Source organism: Carcharhinus amblyrhynchos, chromosome 2 (genome assembly GCF_965287045.1).
Source record: "Carcharhinus amblyrhynchos chromosome 2, sCarAmb.v2.hapA, whole genome shotgun sequence".
In the NCBI taxonomy this organism is placed as follows: Eukaryota; Metazoa; Chordata; class Chondrichthyes; order Carcharhiniformes; family Carcharhinidae; genus Carcharhinus; species Carcharhinus amblyrhynchos.
Genome location: NC_137325.1, coordinates 25908913 through 25926606, shown reverse-complemented (window position 1 = coordinate 25926606; position 17694 = coordinate 25908913). Strand labels below are relative to the sequence as shown.

Below are 17694 nucleotides of genomic sequence, written 5' to 3'. Positions count from 1 at the left end.
CACCCTGTGGCTGATCGCAGCCCCCTTCCAGCCAGATCAGTTGACCCCTGTGCCCCCCTCCCCCCAAGACTTATCGATCCCCACTCCTCAGCCAAAATAAAAATCCCCACATGCCCTCAGCTGGACTGAATGATCCTTGTAACCCCTGGCTGGACTGAACGACTTCGGTCCCTCCCCACTGATCACAACTTCAGAGTGTGCAGTGTTTCTCCCCCACAACCAATCGCAACTGCAGAGAGCGTTGTGGTCTCTAGCTCCTCTCCCAGGATTGGCCAGCCGCCGATCTAGCCCCACCTCAGTTGGCCTGGGGGCCCCCTGCCCCCCACAATTGCTGGTGGGCACTGCCAGGGTGCCAGACTGGCAGTGCTAGGGTGCTAGAATGCCACACAGTGCAAGGGGCACCCCCCTTGCCTCTGACCTCCTATGGGAGCCTCAAAGGCCTCCAGCTCTACTGGCAAGACCATCATACCTGGTCTCCCTTCCTGAAGACCTGCTGTGATTTTTGCTGGAGAGAACGGTAGCACAGTGGTTAGTGCTGCTGCTTCACAGCTCCAGGGTCCTGGGTTCGATTCCCGGCTTGGGTCACTGTCTGTGTGGAGTTTGCACATTCTCCTTGTGTCTGCATGGGTTTCCTCCGGGTGCTCCGGTTTCCTCCCACAGTCCAAAGATGTGCGGGTTAGGTTGATTGGCTATGCTAAGAAATTGCCCCTTAGAGTTCAAGGATGCATAGGTTAGAGGGATTAGTAGGTATAATATGTAAGGACATGGGGATAGGTCCTGGGTGGGATTGTGTTTGGTGTAGACTCAATGGGCCAAAGGGCCTCTTTCTGCACTGTAGGGTTCTGTAATCTGGTTCAGAACTTCCTATGGCGAGGCCACACAGGCGAGTGAGCCTGGAGATTGAGTCCTGGGCTCACTGATTTCATTCATAGAATCTCTATAGTACAGAAGAAGGCCATTTGACCCATCAAGTTTGTACCAACCGCAATCCCGCACAGGCCTTATTCCTGTAACTCTCATTTACCCAGCTAATCCCCTGACACTAGGGCCAATTTAACATGGACAATCAACCTAACCTGCACATCTTTGGACTGTGGGAGGAAACCAGACCACCCAGAGGAAACCCACAAGACAAGGGGAGAAAGTGCAAACCCCACACAGACACTGACCCGAGGCTGGAATTGAACCTGGGTCCCTGACAGTGTGAGGCAGCAGTGCTAATCACTGTGCCACTGTGCTGCCAAATCACCATTACAATGAATTTAATGAATTAATTAAATAAATGGGCATGAGACTGATCGTGCAGCACATCCGGTACTGGTAAGATTGCAAGAGATGAGAAATCGGGTGCAAATCTGACTTTCCAGCTCACTTGCAATCTTACCTACTCGCCCTGCCCATCTGGGCACAACAGTAAGATCGTCCCTATTAAGCCAGATTGACAAAACTTGGTGACACATTTGTGATATCAAAGATACAAACAGATTGGCTTAATCTCAGACTGTTGCCAAGGAGAGGGATGGAGCCAATAGTGAAATAATTTGGCACAGGAGCTGAAAACAATGATTTTAATATTGTAAATATTTAATGGGAGGTAATTTTGCTCATTGGTCTGATAATTTAGCAACAATGGTGGAGTCAAAATAGGTGGTGGTGAAGTAGAGATTGTTGTCATCAGCATACATGTGAAAATTATTGCTTTACTTCAGATGATCTCAGCTTGTAGCCGAGAAATAGGAGGGGCCAAGGACTGATCCTTGGGAGACACCGAGATGTCAGGCAAGACAAGAAGCAAAGCTGTGGCAAGTGATTCTTTGTCAACGATTTGATAGATAAAAATGGAGACACTTGAGACCAGTCCCGCCCAAATGGACGACAGTGGAGAAGCATTGGAAGAGAGCAATGGTGTGATCAACTCTACCTATGGCTGTTCTGTAGCAAAAGCAAAACAATTACATCATTCCTTAGTTGGTTTGAGTTCCTTAAGCTAAGGTTTCATGATTCACCATTAAGTTGTTATACTTAGATTCATAGAGCCTGGAGTGCAGAAGAAGGCCATTTGACCTATCGAGTCTGCACCAACTCCCAATAGAGCATCATACACAGACCAACACCCCGCTTCCCTTAACCCCACTACGCTAATCCCCCTAACCTACATATATTTGGACTGTGGGAGGAAACTGGAGCGCCTGGAGGAAAGTCACACAGACATGGCGAGAACATACAAACTCCACACAGTCACCCAAAGCTGGAATTGAATGCATATTTTGATGCTGTGAGGCAGCAGTGCTAACCACTCTGCCACTTTGGCTTAATGTAAGAAAATTTGAGAGTAATTCCAGGCATTTAGACTTCCTGAACATTGAAAAACAGGAGATTTATTTACTTACAACCATAGCTGACACATGGGTGGAGATTCTTAAATTCGAACATCAATAAGTTATTTGATATTTGCTTTGCACAGTTGCATTCGTATTGTTTCTTTATTGTGTCATAAATCAAAGTCAATTGGTATGTGTATGAATGATGATGAAGATGATGTTGATTTGTTGATAATAATGAAGATGCTGTTGATTTAATGATGTTAACAGATGATGATAGCGTTGTTGATGATAATGCTGATCAAGAAACTGTAATTGCACCAGGAATACAAATGAGCTGCTTTCAAAATGTTATATTTTTTACTACTGCCCTTCTTGGTTAATTCTCACTAGGTGTGGCTCAGCTTGAAACAAACAAGAAACTACATTTTGATCTAGGAACATCCTATGCCCCACCAACTTAAGACAAATATTATAAGTCCCCTTCTCTGCAAATGTAAAGACAACAATGGCTTCTATAATGTCAAAGTTTATGGAAGGTCGAGAAGGCCAAGGAGGGGAAATTTACCCTTGTCACTATCAAATAGGATGTTATTTGTGATCTTGCTACTGTGGCAGGGACGGAAACCTGATTAGAGGATTCAAATCCGCAATTCTGGGAAAAATGGGAACAGATTTTGGAGTCGAAAACATGTTCAAGAACTTTGAAGAAGAGAGGGACGTTGGAGATTGGGTAGTAGTTTTCAAGGATGGTGCTGTTAAGGATGGGTTCCTTAAATAGAGGATGATGGTGACAGATTGAAAGGAGAGAGGAACAATACCTGAAGAGTGAGATCCATTAATAATATCAGCTAACAGGGGAGCCAGGAGGGGAAGTTGGGTGATCAGCAGTTTAGTGTTAACAGGTTTGATGGAACAGGAAATAAGTCTAATAAACAAGATGGGATCAGATAAGGCATATGCCTTGTATTACAGCATGAAGATTGTTTAGCACTCTATTGGATTCTGAAGGCCAAGGAACTAACTCCAATCATTTATTGCATCATGAATTATCAATCATTTCATACGTATGTCATTTATCTGTCTCATCTTGGTGATGGACACTGAATTGGTGTCTAGCATCTAGTGATTAATTTAATTATGTCAGAAGGTAGAAAATCCCAAAGTCTACTGATAATCCCTTTAGCAATACTTCTTAAAATTCAGGGACACTCTAAAAATTGACAGTATTGTTGTTGTCTTTTCTCTTGAATTATTAAACAAGGAAAATAATTTTTTTTTCTCAACTTCCACACATAAAATCACAGATTATAAAAGAGTGGTTAATTAGTTAAAAATGATAATTTTAATCTCCAAATTCCTCATTTTCTCCTTACCAATATATCATTTTTAAAGATTGTTTCATCAAGATACCCATTGAAAAACCTTGTTAATAATTACAAATCTATTAATCGTAAAATTGATACAGTGCAGTAAATGTCCAAGGCAGTCTTCTGGTGTAGTGGTAGTGTTGAAGTGGAAATCTTCCTGCTTCTTGACTGTGGTAGAAAGACTCAAAAAGTCCGTTCCAACAAAATAACTTGTCTTTATTTACGAAAGACTGCATGCAGTATTGGCAAAAACTTGAGTTCAGAGAGCCGTCATTACGACTTGCTGATTCTTCCTCAAGTCCACCCTAACATAAAGAATCAGTTCAGTATTTATACATAATCATTATCTGTTTGGATGACCAGAGCTTGTTGAGGAATTTGATCAGTAATAGCGTAATAAGCAATGTCATAAATCATGGTACAGCCTGCAGACCTCCCAGAACTCTTTGTCTCATCAGTCATATCTTTATCTTGTCCTTTGATAGAACAGAAGAAGGTTGATAACTCCTTCATCCCTGACCTTATCTTGTTATCCAGCCCTAGGTTACGTCGAGTCAGCCTTATCAGGTCTTACCAAGGTTAGGCACAGCTTAACCTTCTCTGGTCTTATTCATGTCTTAGGTTATGCAAAGTCAGTTTTTCTTATTTTGTACCAAATACTTGACCAATTTTCCCATCATGCCGCTACTTCATTCATACAACTTCACATTCCCTCTTTTTGTCATATCATGACAACCAATTAAATAGGTATATCCATGACCTGATTAAAAATGCATTTACACAAGCAACCAAGCAATCCTATCCCCAGTAGCAGTAGCATGAAGGCCTTAAAAATCCAATCAAATAATCCGTGACCCAACCATCCCAACCAACCCGGTGGGTCATAGTCAAGAAATTCACAGCCAATCTCTTGAATTTGAGCAGCCTGTCTCTTAATATGGTCAGCCAGGTTGGTGATATTTTCAGAGGCATCTGGGATATAAGTACAGTATTCCTGATCTACAATGGTGCACGTTCCTCCCTGCGAGGCTAACAGATAATCCAAAGCCAGTCGATTTTGTATTGCCATGGTCCGGACAGCCACCAGCTCAGGTGAGACCTCGGCCAGTGCCTGTTCAGTTGCTCTGGTTTCTGCCGTTGTTACATTTGCCAGTCGTTCCATTATAGGCCGTAAAATCATCAGCCAATGTCATCCAGGGTGTTGGGGAAGTATGTGCTCATGAGTTATTAGAGTTATATTCCATACTGTGGACCAATCAAGAATAAACATACCCTTGTTAGATAGGGTTGCTACTGGTCCTTGCCATTCAGTTGTAAGGTTGCATCTACTTTGTCCCATCAACTTTCCTTTCCCTGATTTACTAAAACATAGGGAACTTCGCACATCACTCGAGAGGATAATAAGGGAAGGTGGAAGCAAGGCATGATTATATGCAGGCTGGTACCAAGCTGAAAACCTAGTCATTTCCTAGACAACTTATTTCCATTGTATCATATCTCCCCTGATCCCTGTTTGGTTTTGACATAGAATCCATTCAGCTGACTCTGCTATATGGAATGGGAGGGATTGGAGAGGTATTCCTTCCCTCGAATGGACGGGGATGTGCGAACAAACCCAACACTTGCTTACATTCAATTTTTTAGCATAAATATATGACATATACAAATAGGTATTGGCATGCAGTCCCCGGATAGTTCGCTTTTTCACTACCGAGTGTCCATTAAGGCCAAATAATCCAGAAAGTCCAAAATATGTAATGAAGATCTTCATCCTGTGTTCGTATCTGGGTTGGAGACAATCTTCTTGCAATCAGATAGGTGTATCCAACTTGAACGCCCTTCAAGCTTTACGCAAGTCGGTGTGGTCAGTAGTACTTGAAAAGGTCCGCTTCAGCGTTATCCTAGTTTCTTTCTATCTCAGTTCTTCACCAGTACGTAATCTCCGGGTTCGATCACTGGAGAGGTGGCTGTCCCTGCTGTGTCTGGGAGATGTGCCTGTTTTACCTGTGAGTGGAGAAACTTCAGAGAAAGTGTTAATTGCTTCAAATAATTCTGCATCTGTTCCCCCATCACATGAAGGTCTAGTCCCTCCAGGGATTTTTCATGGGCATCCCAGGCAGTCCTCATTGGCTGACCGTAGACTATCTCTGCAGCTGATAGTCCGGTCTGCGAATGGGGAGTCACTCGCATGTGAAACAATGCCAAGGGCAATTCCTGTAGCCAATTTAATCCAGTTTCTTTGGTCAATTTAGATAATTTTTCTTTTAAAGTCCCATTAGCCCTTTCTACAATTCCTGCAGCCTGCAGGTGATATGCGCAGTGCAGTTGTTGTTTAATTACAAGTGCTTCGCACAATTCAGTATTGATCCAGGCCACAAAATGTGGTCCATTATCTGAGCTCACCATTTTGGGTACCCCAAAACAAGGAATAACTTCTGTCAACAATAATTTCACCACCGTATGTGCAGTACAATTCCTGGTGGGGAAAGCTTCAATCCATTTACTAAACAAGTTGATTTATTACTAAACAATATTTATAGCATTGTACTTTTAGTAATTCAGTAAAACTAAGTTGCATACAGGCAAAAGGGCCATCTGGCAAGGAAGTAGTTCCAGGAGGGCATTTAATAGCTTTACCCTTATTATTTCTCATGCAAATGAGGCATTGATCCAGCCACATTTGCACTGCTGTATTCAAATCTGGATGCCACCAAGTCTTTAGAAGTAGCTGTACCATTCCCTCCTTGCCAAGATGGGTACAAGAATGCAAAAGTCAATAAGTACCGGGAATAAAGAATTTGGAATACAAACTTGACCAACTGGAGTAAGCCAGTTGTCCTGCGCCAAGGAGTGCGAACACCCCATTGACTTCCATTGTGTGTGCTCAGAATCAGAGGCATCCCTCTGTAACTGTTGAACCTCAGTTATCTCTCGCATGCCCTTCGTCTCTAATGCAGGTACCCGATTTAAAGCGTGATTACCCCCAGTGGCAACAATCACAGAGGCTGATACAGCTGCTGCCTTGGCAGCTGAACCAGCACAGGCATTCCCTAATTGCACAGGGGTGTCCCATTCATATGTGCAACACATTTAACAACAGCCAATTGACAAGGAAAGGGAGGGTCTAGGGGTCAACTCCTCTGTATCGCTTAGAGAAACAGTGGCATGCCATGCCAACTGGGAGGATCTTCCTGTTGTTTACTCTGATGGGCTAGCCCAACCTGCCTATCACTCCGGCGTTTTGTCTCATGATGCTTCCTATCCCAAAGCTGACACTCCAATTTCAAAGTTTCCCAATCCTTTGATTTCCCATCCACACATTCATCAATCCCTCTTCTACGTGCATTATCCTTCCAACTCACTAATAATGATTGTTCGTGGCGCCTAGTCAACTTTTTTTTCCGTTTTGAAATTAAAGTTTTCCAAATAGCTTTTTCTGCTGCAGTACAATTTTCCAAGTTCGATGTGCCTCCTAGTGGCCAAATATCTTTATCCAATTTACTATTTAGTGCAGCAGATAATCAACATAAATTACGTTCCTTATCAGGATACTCAGAACACATAAAAAAAGGAGAATTGCCCCTGTTTTGTCTAAAATCCGTCCCATAATGTCAGTATACCATGCCCCTGGCAAAAACAGTAATAAAAAGAATTCCTGGTACCAAAATTAAATCACAGGGTCCCTGACCCAAAAATCATGGGGTCCCTGACCCAAACTAAGAAAATTCATGGGGCTCCTGACCCAAACTAAGAAAAATCACAGGGTCCCTGACCCAAACTAAGAAAATTCACGGGGTCCCTGACCCAAACTAAGAAAATTCACGGGGTCCCTGACCCAAACTGAGAAAAATCACGGGCTCCCTGACCCAAACTGAGAAAAATCATGGGGTCCCCGACCCAAACTAAGAAAAATCACAGGGTCCCTGACCCCAAACACTCCACTCGTTGGGTCCCTGACCCCAAACACTCCACTCGTTGGGTCCCTGACCCCAAACACTCCACTCGTTGGGTCCCTGACCCCAAACACTCCACTCGTTGGGTCCCTGACCCCAAACACTCCACTCGTTGGGTCCCTGACCCCAAACACTCCACTCGTTTGGTCCCTGACCCCAAACACTCCACTCGTTGGGTCCTTGACCTTAAACACTCTAATCACAGTCCAATTTAGATTCAAATACCATCACCTGTTAGCGTCCTCCGTAAGGGATGAGAGGTCAGCACCAGTCCGAGAGAAAGAGAGAGACCAAGATAAATCTTACCTTGTGTCTCTTCCCTCCGGGTCGTGGCTCGATCACTTCTTCAGTCCCCCACAGAATTCACCCAGGGTATTGGTTTCTGCTCTGCAGCGCCACGTGTTGAATGGAAATTTTCCTGCTTCTTGATTGAGATAGAAAGACTCAACAAAGTCCGTTCCAACAAAATAACTTGTCTTTATTTGTGAAGGACTGCATGCAGTATTGGCAAAATCTTGAGTTCAGAGAGCCTTCGTTACGACTTGCCAATTCTTCCTCAAGTCCGCCCGAACATAAAGAATCAGTCCTGTATTTATACATAATCATTACCAGTTTGGGTGACCAGAGCTTACTGAGGAATTTGATCAGTAATACCGTCATAAGCAATGTCATAAATCATGGTACAGCCTGCAGACCTCCCAGAACTCTTTGTCTCATCAGTCATATCTTTATCTTGTCCTTTGATAGAACAGAAGAAGGTCAATGACTCCTTCATCCCTGACCTTATCTTGTCATACTCAAACAGCTCTAGGTCATGTGGAGTCACTCTTATCAGGTCTTACCAAAGTTAGGCACTGCTTAACCTTCTCTGGTCTTATTCATGTCTTAGGTTATGCAAAGTCAGTTTTCCTTATTTTGTACCAAATACTTGACCAATTTTCTCATCATGCCACTATTTCATTCATACAACTTCACAGTAGTTTCCTTGTCTTATAATCAGAAGCTCTGGGAATAAGTCCCATCCCAGGACTTGATGGCCAAGGGAAGTGTTTTCATAACTGTAATGACTTCAACAATTGACATCGGCCTCCCTGATTGCCTGATTAGTTTCTTTAAGAACCTTTTGTTAATATTTTGTTTGCACTTCAGCCCCACACTCCTAATCTACGAGCACCCAGTGCAGAGTGAGGTGGGGAAGGAGGAGGACCTCCTTGTGAACCTGCTCCTGGGCCTGGCAAGGCATTCCATCTATATTCCAAGCAGCGGTTAATCGAAAGGGTCATCCAACCTGACTGTCTGCCCCTCTACCGCAGCTATGTTCACGACCAGGTATCCCTGGAGAGGGAGCATGCGGTGTCCGAGGGCACAGCTGATGCCTTCTGAGCCCACTGGGCATCACAGGGACTGAGGTGTATTATTGATCCCCTTAAGCACATTTTAATTTGATGTTTTAAGTTTCCTTTCCACTTTGTCTTTTGTCTACCACTGGCATGTGTTGGAAGAATTTGCAAGTTGATACTCAACCTGTATGTCCATGTTATTAAAATAAGTCTTCAGGGGCCGGTGTCCCTTCACCAATTCCTTTTTATTTACAGGCTCTATTACAGTTCATAAAGTGTCTTTTGTTCCAGGCGGTTCCCCTCCTTTTAGGGAACTCTTCTTTTGAGTTGTCCTTAAGTTAGTTTGATTTTGTTTATTTGGTTGGACACTAAAAGATGTCCCTGATTGCCTGACTAATCAGGGAGTCTTTTCTGTATATATAACTGGGAATGTCAGGTTCCCTGGTACTCCGAATTATGACTCGTAAATCTATAGCACTCTATGTTTTGTAATAAAGCTTGTAAATAAAAGGAAATTGGTGAAGAGACACCGGCCCCTGAAGACTTATTTCAATAACATGGAAAACAGGTTGAGTGTCTACATGCAAATTCTTCTAACAGATGCCAATGGTAGACAGTAAGAGTTGGAGAGACTCCTGGTCAGCCATGTTTGATGTGGAGTGGTGCCCCTCAAGATATAGGCCTTTAGTGACGAATGATCTCTTCTAGGAAAATAAATTTCTACGGGAAGAGATTAAAAGTTTGCCATGTCCGACAACAACAATGTGATAATCACAAGATAATCTACACAATGTAAAATTATACTTGCCATATTTCAAAAATATTTGCACTTTTGGTACTAGAGTGGTTATATGTAAATTTAAATGTTAACTTGATCAGATGTAATTTTGCAGCATGCGGTTCATTTACAATTACTATGCAGTTTACTGCTAAAACAGCTTCACAATATTTATTGTAAAAACTTACTTTCTTTTAGAACTGAGGCTGAATGATGTAAATAATTGTAGGTTGTTATTGAGCTAATTCACCATGTTATTGTCTTCTTGAGGTTCAGTGCTGTTCAAAATAAAAATAGATTTATATTGATTTTCTCTGAATTTAAACTGCTTTTGGTGATTTAATTTTCTCCAGGTTTTGAAGCTTAATAAGAAACACATAAAAGAAATCTTTATTCTTAAATCGTTAATAAAAATGGACTTTAAAGGCCCTTATGACAGCACATACCCATACATCATCTAACAGGACTTAAATAAGGAATTTATATTCTTTTGTTTTGAAGTCAGATATATAGGTATATATGAAGATAAAGTAATGTTCAATTATACATCAAACAACGCACTATAACTTTCCCCTTACAAAGCATGTGGCAGAAAACCAATACATCAGTTTATTTATAGTGTTTGGTGTTGTTATTGCTACTGGTATCAACAGTTCATTGGCATCAACCCACAAACTAAATGAGTTTACTTGACTGGTTTCATGTTGCTTATTATTTTTATCAACATGCACTTATAACAATTTTTGCCTTCAGACATAACTTTTGTTCGGATATGAAAGTAGACAACAGACTTCTAATTATTACTAACATGTGGAAAAAATATTTAGTTTGACTCAAATTCTGCACCAGGAGTAGTAATTATAATGTTGGTACCTCAAACAAAACTTATGGCTACAATGGGTAGCATGGTAGCACAGTGGTTAGCACTGCTACTTCACAGCTCCGGGGACCTGGGTTCGACTCCTGGCTTGGGTCACTGTCTGTGTGGAGTTTGCACATTCTCCTTGTGTCTGCATGGGTTTCCTCCCACAGTCCAAAGATGTGCAAGTTAGGTGGATTGGCCATGTTAAAATTGCCTCTTAGTGTCCTGAGATGCGTATGTTAGAGGGTAAATAGTGGGTAAATATGTAGGGATATGGGAGTACGGCCTGGGTGGGATTGTGGTTGGTGCAGACTCGATGAGCCAAATGGCCTCTTCCTGCACTGTAGGGTTTTTAAGGTGGAATAATAAAATAAGACATTGAGTTAATTTATTTTGCTCTGTTCCTATAGTGTCAAGCATGAGCTTGATTCAGTGCTAGCACCTGTGGCCAAGTGAGAAAGTATGGATTCAAGCCTGAGGAAGTACAGCATTAATCGAAGGTGCTGTCTTTCAGATGAAGTATTAAACTAAGATTTTTGTAAACATAAAATCCTGTGGCACTGTTTGCAGAATTGTCCTGACTAAATTTATCCCTAACCACACCACTAAAACAAATCAATTGGTAATTTATTTCAATATTTCTAGGACTCTGCTTATGTAAATTGTCCGCTGTATTTGGCTACTAAACAAGTGACAGCACTCCATAGGAGATTTACAGTTTGTGAAATGCTTTGGGACATTCTGAGAGTTTAAAGTTTATTTATTAATTTCACAAGTAGGCTTACATTAATACTGTAATGAAGTTACTGTAAAAATCCCCTTGTCATCACATTCCGGCACCTGTTCGGGTACACAGAGAGAATTTAGCATGACTAATGTACCTATCCAGCATGTCTTTCGAACCGTGGGAGGAAATTGGAGTACCCAGACAAAACCCACACAGATGTGGGAGAACGTGCAGACTCCACACATACACTGATCCAAACGGAAATGGAATCCGGGTGCTTGGTGCCGTGAGACAGCAGTGATAACCACTGTGCCACCTTAGAGAGAAACATATTACATAAGTTGATGATTCATTTTTTCTTTAGCACAAAATGGCTCACTATTTTTAGTGGCTGAGAATAAAGAATTCAAGATTCATAGTAAGTATTTCTCATGCTTTAATAATGGGACATGATGGTGTACTGGTAATGTCACTAAATGGGTAAGGTAGAAGTTCATCTTGGTACAGGGTTCAAAATCCCACTAAGGCAGCTGGTGGAATTTCAATTCAGCTCATAAATCTGGAATTGGAAAGCTAGTCTCAGTAATGGTTGTAAAAACCTATCTGGTTCACTAATGCCTTTTAGGGAAGGAAAACTGCCAACTTTAGCTGGTCATAGCATTGTGGTTGATTCTTAACTGTCCTCCAAAATGCCCTCAGAAGCCACTTGTTCAAGGGAAATTAGGGATGGGCAACAATTGCACATCTTGCCAGTGACACCCACATCCCATGAAAAAATAAAGAAAGAAAAACAATTTGAACAGCTTAATTCTGTGCAGTAAATGCAAAGCTGCAGACATCTTCAAGAGCACAATGTTTTTTGATCGTTCATCCAGCAGCCACATAATCCGGGCCAATAATACCACTGAGAATTAGTAAATATGCCTCACTCTTCTCTTCATAGTCACTGATCTTCAATCCTTCAGTCTGCAATGATTACTGGATTGCAGTGCAGCACTTTACTTACGATCCAAAAGACAGATTTTTCAAATTTCTGTAATTTTATGGAACTTACATTTTTTTTGAAAATATTTATGTATAAAGGCTAAAAGAAGTGACATACTATTCACATATATTTACATAAGCAAACACGTAAACTTGTTAAGCTTATCTGTTCATAGAAGTTTGTAAATTTTATTTTCATGAATAGGAGGATTGTTGGTGGGTGGGTTAGTTAGCATGTGGTTCAGAATAACAGCAACAGCCTTGATCCCTGTTCTGGCTGAGCTGGTCGTGGGACCTGTTTCTTTGCCCAGCCTCTGAGGAAGGCAGAAGCAAAAACTGCCATGGCTCGGGATGAAACATCAGCAGTCAATGAGGCAAAGACCTGGCTTTGGGCACAGCATGTATGAAGGATGAAGGAAGTGGGTTGTTATGGATCTTACTAGTCTAGGAGGATAAAGAGATCAGCATGTCGTGTCCTATGATAGAAACTTAAGCAGAACATTTGAAACATTATTGCCATGTTGTTCATTTACTGCAACATTCCAAAACTAATTGCACAGTTTTCTCTTCTCCCAATCCCATCTCATGTTTCACACTTACTGGCTTGTATAATTTATATTGAAATATATTTTTAATTTAACTCACAGGGGATGAAAGGGAATATGGATTAAATCTAGGCAAACCAATTGGTGAAATATCTTTCACAAATGACTTCAATCCAACACTTTGTACCGGAAAATTATCATCAGCATCCTCAACAAGTACATATTCCTGATTTAATATTTGAGTAGGCTACCACTTTTTCTGGCAAGTGTCCCATAGATAAGCCTGCCTGAAAATTCTCTCAGTCAGGCCTTAGGTGTTAATGGGTGGCTGAGGGACTCCCTGATGACTTTCTCTCAATTTTAAATTGCTGGCTGCCTATTTTCAAGAAGGAACTGATGGTCAATGAAAAAATCCATCCGCAGAGTGTCTGGTCTTCAATGACAGTAAATACCCTACATTTGATATGATGATTATACAACTTCTTCAAAATTCACATAAATCTGGAAACAAGTGCAGGCTGGCAGACAAAATGAGGTCCAGAAGGAAAATCAGTATGGAGATTAAGAAAAAATAATTGAAGAACAGGAGACAAATAGATCTGGAAAATAAAGAATGCCAGGGCTTTTGAGTGTGAGGGAAAATTCAGGGTGGAGGAAGGGGAAATAACAAGAGAAAACCAGGGTAATAGTTATAAGGTAACATCATAATAAAGGCTTCAGAAGCCTTTTAACTGTGATAAATCGCTGCTAGAAGACTGGCCTATAATAATTCATTTGAAAACTGGACAGCTGCTGAGTCAAGTGCTCTAATAGGCCAACATTGTTTTCTATCGTTGAATAATGAAATCACAGCCCAGTTAATAATATATGTTTTAACTGTATTTAATTGTACTTTAAAGATTTATGATTGGCAAAAGACAACTGCCGAGTAAAGGTTATCTGAACATTAAAAAAATAAATCAATATATTACTCAGTTTCACCAACCATGCAAAGGTGGGAACAAATTGATTCCTCAAAATGAGATGAGAATGGAACTAGGGTTATGATTATTTTTGGCACAGAAATTCTGTATTCATCAAATGAAGAACATGTTTACCAATATTATCAAATTCTATTTCAGGTGTAGCATAATTTAAAGTGGATAGAGACTTGATACTTCATTTTTAAAATCCAATATGGAAATGGATATATTTAGATATATATCATTCAATGGGAGTTAGTGAAATTGGGCTTACTGCCAAGGAACACATGATAAATGCTATGTTGGACAGACTTTTACTTTTGATAAAATGTATTGCATGTCAGGATACTTTAAATGTTGTGCTCTTGTTGCATTTATATCAGTTAGAAGCCAATTAGCTTTATTGTAAATAACATATGATTAATGGATTTTAATAAAGCTAATATATTCTGATCAAAAATGAAAGATATTGCTATGTGATCTATTTTAGGTGGTGCTGGCTGAGGGATTAATGTTGGTTGGGACACCAGATAAATCCCCCAATGTTCTTTCAATAGTGTCCTTTTTTATTCAGTTTTGGCTTCGTCTGAAAGACAGCACTTCTGAAAGTGCTTGCAGCGTCCATTTAGATTATATGCTCAACCGTCTGATTCATAGGCAAGCTTGTTATCGCTATGTCACTGATGGCACCCAAAGGAGTGAAAGCAAGTGAAAAATATGTTGCTCTGGGTATAAACATTAAAGTAGTTTAGACAATACAAATTTCAAGTGTCTTTTAAAAAAGACATATCCTAATTTTTACCAAAATATTTATTTGTCACCTTATTATTGTTCCTATTTCAGGGAATTAGTCTTCAGCAGCAACTGGAATACTCAGTAAAGTAGATTCCTCCAATATGTATCCCATACACTGTATGTTTTTCGCCATTTACACTCTGACTACAGTGCAAAGATTGTGTATTCTATGGCAACTGCTCACCTTTCAACATTTATCCCCCATTTATAAAAAGATTGTCAGGATTGTTGCGGAATACTCACCATTTCCTTGATTGGCACAGCTACAACAACACCCAATAAGCTTAATATCATTTAGGACAGAACAACTTGTTTGGTCACTGTCCCTGCCACTGAACTCAACATCTTCCCTGACTATCATCAGTGTAGCATTGCTTGTGGTATGATTTACAGCAATGCAGCAAAGTTAATTTAACAGCATGTCCAATCCATGTAACATGCATCACAAGAAAAAACAACAGAAGTGTTATGGAAATGTCACCTGTTGATATTATCTAAACTTGGATATGTATTGTCATAAAGCAGCAAGGGAGAGCATGATTCAACTGAGGAGCGCTTGGGAGACAACGCAGCAAGGGAGGCATTTTGGGAGATACCTCAGCAAAATGGAGCACAAGAGTTCAGGAGGTAAAGTGGCAAGGGTTTGAGAGAATTCATCGAATGAAGGTTTGAGAGAACTTGAGAGAAAAAGCTGCAAGGGAGAGTTCCAGAGATGAAGTGGCAAGGGAGAACAGCGGAGCTTGGAAGATAAAGCAGCAAGGGAGAATACGGGAGTTTGAGAGATAAAGTAGCAAGAAAAAAGAATCATAAATATTCAAAACATTAACTCTGTTTTCCTCTCTACAGATGCTGCGAGACCTGCCAATTTTTTCCAATGTTTTTTTCAGATTTACAGGATCTGCAGTATTTTGCTTAAAGTATCGAAGACTTGTGTTCCAGAACTAGCTGTGCCCTTAGCCAAACTGTTCTAATTCATCAGCAATGTGTAAAGTTGCCTTACTAGGCCCTGTCCACAAAAAGCAGGACAAATCCAACCCAGCCAATTACTGCCCCATCAATTTACCCTCCATCATCAGCAAAGTGTTTGAAACTATCATTGATAGCATTGTCAAGCACACCTAGACAACAATAAACTGCTCACTGATGCTCAGTTTGGGTTCTGCCTCATGAGAGCCTTAATCCGAACATGACCAAAACAGTTGAATTTTGGAAATGAAGTGAAGAGTGACTACCTTTGACGTCAAGGCCACATTTGACTGAGTCTGGCATTAAGGAGGTCTGGCAAAACTGGAGTCAATGGAAATTAGAGGGAATCCATAGATTGGAGTCATTCCAAGCACAAAGGAAGATGGTTGTGGCTGTTGGAGGTCAATCATCTCACTTTCAGGACATCACTGCTGGAGTTCCTCAGGGTAGTGTCCCATGCCCGAACATCTTCAGCTGCTTCATCAATGACCTTCCCTCCATCATAAGGTCAGATTGAGGATGTTCACTGAGTGCAATTTTCAGCAACATTTGTGACTTCCCAATTAGTTAAGCTGTCCATGCCCATATGCAGAAAGACCTGGACAACATTTAGGCTTGGGGTGATAAGTAGCAAGTAATATATGCATTATACAAGTGCCAGGCAATGATCATCTCCAACAAGAGAGGATCCAACTATCTCCCCTTGACATTGAATGGTTTTACCACCACTGAATCTCCCACTATCCACATCTGTTGACCAAAACGGAACTATACCAGCCATATAAATGTTGTGGCTACCAGAGAAGGTCAGAGATTGGGAATTCTGCGGAGAATAACTGATCTCCTGACTGCCCAAAGCCTGTCCACCATCTACAAGACACAAGTCAGGAGTATGATGAGTGCAGCTACACAATACTCAAGTAGCTCAACACTATCCAGTACAAGGCAGCCTGTTTGACTGACACCCAATTCACCAGCTTCAACATCCACTCCCCACCCACCACCATAGGCAGTGACAGCAGTGTGTAACAGCTACAAGATACTGCAGTAACTCACCAAGGTTCCTTCAATAGCACATTCCAAATCCGCGACCTCTACTACTTCGGTGAACAGGACAGCAGGTGCACCAGAATACCACCACTTGCAAGCTCACCTCCAAGCCACTTACAAAGAACAAAGAACAAAATCAGCCCGGGAAACAAGCCCTTCGGCCCAACGAGCCCGCGCCGCCATCTCAACATCACCAGTCCACCTCTCTACCCACGACCCCTGTCTTATGTTTCATGGCCATCCAGATTGAGGGAAACTGATTTAGGGACAATTTATTCCTGCCAATCAGCCTAACAGCACATCTTTGGGGTGTGGGAGGAAACTGGAGCACCCGGAGAAAACCCACGCCAGCACGGGGAGAATGCGCAAACTCCCACAGACACCGGCCCAAATCCATGCAATCAGCGATAGTCACTGAGCTGTCGTCTTGCCCAGTATCTTGTCCAGTTTAAGCACACACTAACGACATGAAGCACTAGGCCAATCTCGAACAACCAAGAGCAGCCCCAGTACGACCCATCGTGTGTATGCCCCTCGTTGGACACGAGGTGGACTGACTTAAAACCTGTGAATGAAAAGAGAAAAAACATTATTATCATACCATACCCATTTACATTACCAGGGATGCCCCAATGCTAATGACCCTTATTTAAAAGGATCTCCTATATCCACCCATCTCCAACTCAGTCATGTGCCTGTCTAAGTTACTCTTAAAGAACTCTAGCGTGTTTGCCTCCACCACCTTACTTGGCAGAGCATTCCATACCCCCACTACCCTCTGTGTGAAAAACCTCCCTCTAATATCTGTGTTGTACCGCTCCCCCTTCACCTTAAGTCCATGGCCCCTTGTCCTACGTGACTGTATTATAGGAAATAGCTTACCTCTGTTTGCTCTATCTATACCCTTCATAATCTTATATACCTCTATTAGATCCCCCCTCAGTTGGCGTCTTTCAAGGGAAAAGAGCCCCAATTTCTTCAATCTTTCCTCATACCCCAGTCCTTCCATACCAGGCAACATCCTGGTAAACCTCCTCTGCA

The 17694-nt window shown here is 41.5% G+C and overlaps 1 long non-coding RNA gene across 1 annotated transcript; it reads right to left on the bottom strand.

The window, feature by feature from the left end:
* Positions 1-3679: 3679 nt before the first annotated feature.
* LOC145360431 (uncharacterized) lies at positions 3680-16849 on the bottom strand. The gene is made up of 4 exons (XR_013889714.1): positions 16660-16849; positions 9951-10040; positions 7951-8068; positions 3680-5710 (listed from the first exon to the last, which is right to left on the bottom strand). It is a non-coding gene; the product is annotated as an uncharacterized LOC145360431 (long non-coding RNA).
* Between the last annotated feature and the right edge of the window lie 845 nt (positions 16850-17694).